Raw genomic sequence first — 8,889 nt, 5'->3', positions numbered from 1 at the left:
GCTTAGCTTTTTAAGGTAGGTTTTGGTGGCCTCCGAGGCTTTTATAACTTTGTAGATTATATCATGCTTTTTTGTGCTTCACTTGGTATCTCTTCTGTTTTTTGAGAATGTTGGAACCTTGCAGCTCGACCTTTTTGGATTGCTTTGTACTTTTGTAGCTTGAATCCTTTGTGGTTGTGGTTATGTGGGTCTAACTTGTTTTTTGGTTTTCTCGCTCTTGCTTGTATTTCTGACGATCTATAACCGATTTCTTCAAGTTGGTCCCCCAAGTTGTTTTTGTAGTCCTCTTTCTTGGATCTTTGTCAGATCTCTTTCAGGGATTACTTTTATAACTTTTTAGTAGTAAGAGTCCGACTTCGTGAAGTCAGTCTTTTCTAAGTTATTTTTGTAATCCTCTTTCTTGGACCTTTGTCAGGTCTCTTTCAGGGATTACTTTTATAACTTTATTTGCTGTAGGAGACCGACTTCGTTAGGTCGATCTCTTCTAAGTTATTTTTGTAATCCTCTTTCTTGGACCTTTGTCAGGTCTCTTTCAGGGATTACTTTTATAACTTTGTTTGCTATAGGAGACCGACTTCGTTAGGTCGATCTCTTCTAAGTTATTTTTGTAATCCTCTTTCTTGGACCTTTGTCAGGTCTCTTTCAGGGATTACTTTTATAAATTTGTTTGTTGTAGGAGACCGACTTCGTTAGGTCGATCTCTTCTAAGTTATTTTTGTAATCCTCTTTCTTGGACCTTTGTCAGGTCTCTTTCAGGGATTACTTTTATAACTTTGTTTGCTGTAGGAGACCAACTTCGTTAGGTCGATCTCTTCTAAGTTATTTTTGTAATCCTCTTTCTTGGACCTTTGTCAGGTCTCTTTCAGGGACTACTTTTATAACTTTTTCATTTTGGGCTGACTTTGTCATGTCGGGCCCTTCTAAGTTAAAGTAATCCTCTTTAATAGGGTTGGCCAGGCCTCTTTCCAGGGTTTACTTATAACTTGGATTGACATGGTCCGACTTCTTAACGTCGGCCTGTCTTTAAGTTATTATTTTAGCAATCCGTAAGACCTCGTCAGGTTCTTTTTTGGATCACTTTCAATAACTTCTTACATTATTCTGTGTTCATCTTTGCCGATTTGTAGAAAGTGGTTGTCATCTTTTAGATCGTCTTTTGGGTGAATCGCGTTTTCACCTTTATCGGACGATTATCTTTATCGTGATCGTGCAGTAAAATTATTTTTTCACTTTCTGCCGATCTGTTGCTTTATAATCGGACGATGAATGCTTCAGATTAATGCGTCTTGAATACTTGTAGAATATCTAAAATATATATTTCATTCAAAGGAAAGTGCAAATATATACATGTGGGAATCTTTCATCCCTTTATGTCGAATAGTGTTTGAGTCTCAACTTGGTGCCTCATTAAAAAACCTTTTCAGGAAAAAGAGTGCATCCAATATTGAGATCTTTTACTTTTCTAGCTGTAGTACCTTCTTAGGTTGTAGGCGTGCCATGATCTGGGAAGCTCTCGTCCATCGAGTTCGGACAGTCTGTAGTAGCCCTTCCCAAGTACTTCTACAACTCGGTAGGGTCCTTTGCAGTTTGCTGCCAACTTTCCTTCTCCTGGTCAAGTTGTTCCAATATCATTTCGGATTAGGATGAGATCGTTCTCCGTGAAACTTCTCGGCACTACCCTTTGATTATATCTGGAAGCCATTCGACGTTTTAGTGCTTCTTCCCTGATCCGAGCTCTTTCTTGAATTTCGGATAGCAGGTCTAGCTCTTCCCTCTGAAGTTGGGAGTTTGCTCCCACATTGTAATGTACTACTCTAGGCGATCCTTCCTCAATCTCTACTGGAATCATCGCCTCTATTCCATATGCTAACCGGAAGGGAGATTCCTTCGTGGTGGAATGTGGCGTCGTTCGATAGGCCCATAGGACCTGTGGAAGTTCTTCTGCCCAGGCTCCCTTTGCACTTGTAATCTCTGTTTTAACCCGGCCAATATGACTTTGTTAGCAGCTTCGGCCTGTCCATTGGCTTGTGGGTGTTCAACGGAGGTGTACTGGTGCTTTATATTTAAGTCGGCTACTAGTTTTCTGAAGCCTGCATATGTGAATTGAGTGCCATTGTCTGTGGTTATTGAATATGGAACCCCGAACCTTGTGACAATGTTTCTATATAAGAATTTCCGGCTTCTTTGAGCGGTGGCGTTGGCTAGGGGCTCTGCCTCGATCCGCTTTGTAAAGTATTCTACCCCTACTATGAGGAATTTAACTTGTTCTGATCCCTAGGGGAAGGGGCCGAGAAGATCGAGGCCCCATTTTGGAAACGGCCAAGGCGAAGTTACGCTGATGAGCTCTTCTGGCGGGGTGATGTGAAAATTGGCATGTTTCTGACATGGTGGACATGTCTTTACAAATTCTGTAGCTTCTTTCTGTAGAGTTGGCCAATAAAACCCCGCCCGGAGTACTTTTTTGGCGAGAGCCCATGCTCCGAGATGATTGCCACAAATACCACCGTGTACTTCTTCTAGCACCTTCTTTGTGTTGGAGGTCGGCACGCATTTTAGTAATAGTATTGAGATCCTTCTTTTGTACAGGGTGCTGTTTATGATGCTGTAGTACTGTGCCTCCCTTTTTAACCTCTTTGCCTCCTTTTCTTCTGCGGGGAGTGTTCCTGCTTTGAGGTAGTTGATTATAGGGTCATCCATCCTTGGTCTTGATTTGTTATGGCCAGGACTTTTCCCTCTTCCGAGATTGATGGGTTCTGTAGTATTTCCTGGATGAGGCTTCTATTGTTGCCCCCTGGTTTGGTGCTGGCTAGCTTCGAGAGTGCATCAGCTCGGGCATTTTGTTCGCGGGGTATGTGGCAGATCTTATATTCCCCGAGTTGTCCGAGCTGTTCCTTGGTTTTGTCTAAATATTTTTTCATGGTGGGGTCCTTGGCTTGATAGCACCCTGTTATCTGTGAGGTGACTACTTGTGAATCGCTGTAAATGTTAAGTTTTTGAGCTCCAACTTTTTTAGCCAGCTTCAAACCAGCTAATAATGCTTCATATTCCGCCTGGTTGTTCGAGGCCGGGAACCCGAACTTGAGGGAGAGCTCCACTTGGGTACCCTGATTGCTTTCTATTATCACGCCTGCACCGCTTTCAGTTTTATTTGAAGAGCCATCCACATAGAGATTACATTCTATGGGAGTTTCCAGAGCATCTGTGAATTCTGCAATGAAGTCGGCCAGATACTGCGATTTGATGGCCGTCCGAGGTTCGTATTGGAGGTCGAACTCTGATAACTCTACTGCCCATTGTAAAATTCTGCGTGCTAAATCTGTTTGCTGTAGTATTCCTTTTATGGGCTGGTTGGTTCGAACCTTAATTGTGTGAGCCTGGAAGTACGGGTGAAGTCGTTGAGATATTAGAATGAGAGTATAGGCAAACTTTTCTATCTTCTGGTAGTTCAGCTCGAATCCCTGTAGCGCTTTGCTAATGAAGTAAACGGGTTGTTGCCCACTTTCGTCTTCTCTGACTAGTGCTGAGGCTATTGCCCAGCTTCCTACTGCGAGATATAATATGAGCGGTTCTCCTTCTCGCGGTCGAGATAAGATAGGCGGCCGTCCTAAGAATTCTTTGAAGTCTTTGAAGGCTTGTTCACATTCTGTCGTCCATTCGAACTGCTTTTCCTTCCTTAGAGTAGCGTAGAAGGGGAGAGATCTTATCGTTGCCCCTGCTAAGAATCTGTATAGGGCGGCTAATCTCCCGTTAAGTTGCTGCACTTCTTTGACACAGGTGGGGCTCTTCATGTTGAGTATGGCTTGGCATTTATCCGGGTTTGCTTCAATTCCTCTTTGTGTGAGCATGAAACCTAAGAATTTGCCTGCTTCTACCGCGAAGGTGCATTTTGCAGGATTGAGTCGCATGTCGTGCTTCCTTATAGTGTCGAACACTTGAGTCAGGTCGGACAGTAATGTGTCTTCGCTTTGTGTTTTTATTAACATGTCGTCCACATGGACTTCCATGATTTTTCCGATGTGGTCTGAGAAAACTTTGTTCATCAACCTTTGATAAGTAGCACCTGCGTTCTTGAGACCGAAAGGCATCACGATGTAGCAGTAATTTGCTCTCGGCGTTAAAAACGAGGTATTTTCTTGATCTGGTGGATACATGGAGATTTGGTTGTATCCCGAGTATGCGTCCATAAACGAGAGGTATCTATATCCAGAGGAAGCATCTACCAGAGCGTCGATACTTGGGAGTGGGTAAGGATCTTTTGGGCATGCTTTGTTGAGATCGGTGTAATTAGTACACATTCGCCACTTCCCATTTGATTTTTTCACCAAGACGACGTTGGCTAACCATAGGGGATACTTGACTTCTCTTAGGAATCCTGCCTTCAGTAGTGCCTGTACCTGCTCTTCCACAGCTTGGGATCGCTCTGCTCTAAGTTTTCTTCATCTCTGCTGCACTGGCCGAGATCCTGGATAGACCGCCAACTTGTGGCACGTTAGCTTAGGGTCTATTCTTGGCATGTTGATGCCAGGACATCTTGGCCAGTTTCACTGACCTTTTCTTTACTGTTTTTAGGTTAGTTTCATGCATTTTCTTAGGAAATAAGCTAGTTTGGGTAGATATTCACTTACACCTTGATTCAAGCATACATTGTGCATTTTACATTATTTCATGAGGATTTTGCATGAGTTTAGTGACAAATTGTATGCTGCATTGCCCATGACTTGTATTAGAACTTTAATGCACTCTATTGCTTGATTTCAGGACCAAAGGAAGCAAGGAATGGGAGGTAACTTGCAAAGTTAATGAGAAAAGTGATTGCCAATAATGCTCTCGAAGCCATCATTGACCACGTTAAGAGTCACGTTAACTAAGTTAATGAGAACTCTAACGTGGAGAGGGGAAGTAGAGCCAACGTTAGTGACACTTAACATTGTCACTAACGTTGGCAAATGCTCATAAGTGGCCATGTTAGAGTCCACGTTAACTTAGTTAACGTGGCCTCTAACGTTAGAAAGGGGGAGAAACGCCAACGTTAGTGACATTCAACATTGTCACTAACGTTGGCCTAAGGAGAAACACACCACGTTGACTCCCACGTTAGCTTGGTTAACGTGGGAGCTAACGTAAGAAGCAAGAATGGTCGACAACATTAGTGACACCCAATATTGTCACTAACGTTGGAAGCAACCACAACCCCCAAGGAGCCACGTTAACTTCCACGTTAACTTAGTTAACGTAGAAGCTAACGTTGATGAGTGAAAGAATGGCCAACGTTAGTGACACTCAACATTGTCACTAACGTTGGGGATGGCTAAGCATGGCCACGTTAGAAGCCACATTAACCTAGTTAACGTGGACTCTAACGTGAGGCATAGGGGCACCTTGGAACGTTAGTGACAATGTTGAGTGTCACTAACGTTCTCGAAAGATGGCAAGCCCACGTTAAAGAGCCACGCTAACTAAGTTAACGTGAGCTCTAACGTGGGAACAAAGGGGGCTTTTCAAAGTTATTGGGAATGTTAAGTCTCAATAACGTGTGCGAAGGACTTAGAGGCAACGTTAGTGGCAACGTTTATGCCACTAACGTTGAAGTTAACGTGGCTTTTACTTAGTAACGTTAGTGAGAAAGTTGATTGTCACTAACGTTCTCGAACTTATATTTTCACTAAACGTTAACACCCCTAACGTCCTGAGCTAAAGTCTCTGCCCACTCCACATTTTCTCTCTGCAAGTAAAGCCAAGCCCAAATGAAGAAGAGAAATGCTTCAAACTCAAGATCCAAAGGCCCAATACTTGAAGAGCCAACTAGAAGCTGAGAGAAGTAGTATATATAGGAGTAGCTATGAATTGTTGAGGAGTTCTGGAAAAAAAAGGGAAAAAAGGGGAACTACTCTCTGTATTTTATTTTCTCTGCAATTTCTAGTTCTATGATGTATTCTCCATCTTTGTTTTCATTTTCTAGAGCTATGAACAACTAAACCCCTTTCATTGGGTTAGGGAGCTCTGTTGTAATTTGATGGATCAATACTAATTTTCATTATTCTTCTTCTATCTTTTCTCTTGATTTTACTTGAAAGCTTTCGATCTTCATCCAATTAAGTAGTTATCTTGGAAAAGAAGCTATTCAACCTTGGATCTCTTCTGAACCTTGAAAGAGGAATGAAGAGATCAAGCTAGAAATGCTTTCTCATGCTGGACCAAATTGGCTTTGGATGGGTATGTGACTATAACCCTCTCAATACTTAATTTGGGAAATGCATGTGGTATAATCAGTGACCATACTTCATCTCTTCTCATGAGCAATTGACCAAGGAATTGGCTATTGATCAAGATTTGAGAGATTGAATTGCAAGAAATTGTAATTCAATCAATTAAGATTGCCAAGGAGTTCAATGAGTGCATTGATTGAGGAAGAGATGAAAATGAACTTGATCTGGAGAATTGCAACATCTCTTAAGCCTAATGAACTCCCCATCTCTGATCTTACCCATTCTCTTTAATTTCTGCCATTTACTTTTATGAGCAAATCCCCCATTCCCATTTACAATTCAGCAATTTATTTTCAGTCATTTACTTCCAGTCCTTTAATTCTAGCATTTACTTTTCTGTTATTTACATTCCCGCCATTTTATTTTCTGCAACTCTCAACCAAAATTCTGGATTCGCTCAACTAGAATATTCTTCTAATTAAAGTTGCTTGATCAATCAATCCCTGTGGGATTCGACCTCACTCTATTGTGAGTTTTTACTTGACGACAAATTCGGTACACTTGCCGAAGGAAATTTGTTGAGAGACAGTTTCCACCCGCATCAAGTTTATGGCGCCGTTGCCGGGGATTGATTGTGCATCAACAATGATTAAATTGGAAGATCACTAGATTGAGCATTTTTATTTTGTGAATTTCATTTTTTTTTGTTTGAGTGATTTACTTTCTGTTTTAGTTAAACTTCTTCCCTTCCCCCTCTACTCTTTTATTTTTCTTTGTTATTTTCAATTTTGTTTGCTAACCCACTAACTGTTTGATATATTGCATCACCCACAACTAATAGTAATTCTGACAAAAATACCTTCTACACCTATCTTTTCTTGCGTGCACTTGATGGTTGTATGACAGGGAGAAGAAGCGGGGCTTCAACTTCCTTCGATTCTGAACCTGAGAGGACTTTTCTTAGATTAAGGAGGGAGGCAAAAGGAAAAAAAGTGATTGGTGCTGAGGAAGAAGAGGAATTCTTTGAACCAAACATAGAAGACAACATGGAAAACCATCATGAAGAAGAGGATCACAACCATGGGAGAGGAGGTAGAGCAAATCATGCTGGTGAGGATAGAAGAGTTTTGGGCTCTTACATCAATCCAAACCCAGGCAATTGTGGAAGTAGCATCCAAAAGCCAACAATCCATGCCAACAACTTTGAACTTAAACCACAGGTCATCACCCTTGTTCAGAACAACTGTTCTTTTGGAGGAGGTGTTCAAGAAGACCCCAATCAACATTTGACCACCTTCCTGAGAATATGTGACACAATGAAGTCTAATGGTGTTCATCCTGACACCTATAGACTGCTCTTGTTTCCATTCTCACTTAGGGACAAAGCAGCCAAGTGGCTGGAATCTTTCCCAAGGGAAAGCTTGACAACTTGGGAAGATGTGGTAAACAAATTCTTAGTAAGATTTTACCCTCCTCAACAAATCAATAGGCTGAGAGCTGAGGTCCAAACTTTCAGGCAACAAGATGGTGAGACTCTATATGAAGCATGGGAGAGGTTTAAAGACCTAACAAGGAGGTGCCCACCAGATATGTTCAACAAATGGGTGCAGCTGCACATTTTCTATGAAGGGCTCTCTTATTAGTCAAAGAAGGCCGTAGACCATTCATCCGGAGGATCTTTGAACAAGAAGAAGACTATTGAGGAAGCCATAGATGTTATTGAAATAGTAGCAGAGAACGACTACTTCTATGCTTCCGAAAGAGGGAACATAAGAGGAGCAATGGAGCTAAACAATGTAGATGCTCTGTTGGCCCAAAACAAGCTCATTACCCAGTAGCTGGCTGACCTCACCAAGAAGATGGAGATGAACCAAGTAGCAGTAATCTCCACTTCGTCAATAACCCAAGAAGGAGTGAATGAAGAAGCAAAGGGGAGTCAGGAGCAAGCCAACTACATTGGGAATTCACCAAGGAAAAACTATGATCCATACTCCAAGACCTACAACCTTGGGTGGAGAAACCACCCAAACTTTGGGTGGGAAAGTGAGCAAGATCAAAACCAAAACTAGAGATGTTACAACTCCAACAACAATGCAGCTCACCAGCAATTCACACAGAGGACATCTCAACACCCCCACAACAACACTTCTCCACACGCTTATCAAAACCAAAACAGCACATCTGCTCCAAATCACCCATCAATTGATGACAAGCTCTCTAAGATCGAAACCTTAATTGAAGGAGTATGCAAAGACATTCGAAACAGTAAAGCATTCAGAGAGGAAGTGCAGTCAAACATGCAGAATCAAAATGCTGCCATCAAGAAATTGGAGACACAAATCAGCTATCTATTTAAGCAGCTTCCTAACCACAACCTTTGCTATGATGCCAATTCAAGCAAAAGGGAGGAGTGTCAAGCTATCACACTTAGGAGTGGGAAGGAACTGAAGGAACTGCCCCAAAAACCACAAGAAGAAGGCTCAAATGAAAAGGGAGAAGAGCAAGATGGAGTTCAACCTCCCACGCCAAGTCCGCAGAAAGAAAAAGGGATGCCACAACTGAACATATCAAGAGCTCCATATCACCAGCTATTGAAGAAAAAGGAAGATGACAACCAGTTCTTGAGATTTTTAGAAATCTTCAAGAAACTATAAATCAACATACCCTTTGCTGAAGCCATAGA

At 41.9% G+C, this 8,889-nt stretch overlaps 1 non-coding gene across 1 annotated transcript; it reads right to left on the bottom strand.

Moving 5' to 3' along the window:
- Positions 1-7,693: 7,693 nt before the first annotated feature.
- LOC148581496 (small nucleolar RNA R71) lies at positions 7,694-7,800 on the bottom strand. The gene has a single exon (XR_015896987.1). It is a non-coding gene; the product is annotated as a small nucleolar RNA R71 (small nucleolar RNA).
- Positions 7,801-8,889: the final 1,089 nt, after the last annotated feature.

This window comes from Arachis ipaensis, chromosome B10 (genome assembly GCF_059453495.1).
Source record: "Arachis ipaensis isolate K30076 ecotype BB chromosome B10, ASM5945349v1, whole genome shotgun sequence".
Classification (NCBI taxonomy): Eukaryota; Viridiplantae; Streptophyta; class Magnoliopsida; order Fabales; family Fabaceae; genus Arachis; species Arachis ipaensis.
The sequence above is the reverse complement of the archived record's forward strand: the minus strand, read 5'-3'. Positions and strand labels throughout refer to the sequence as shown.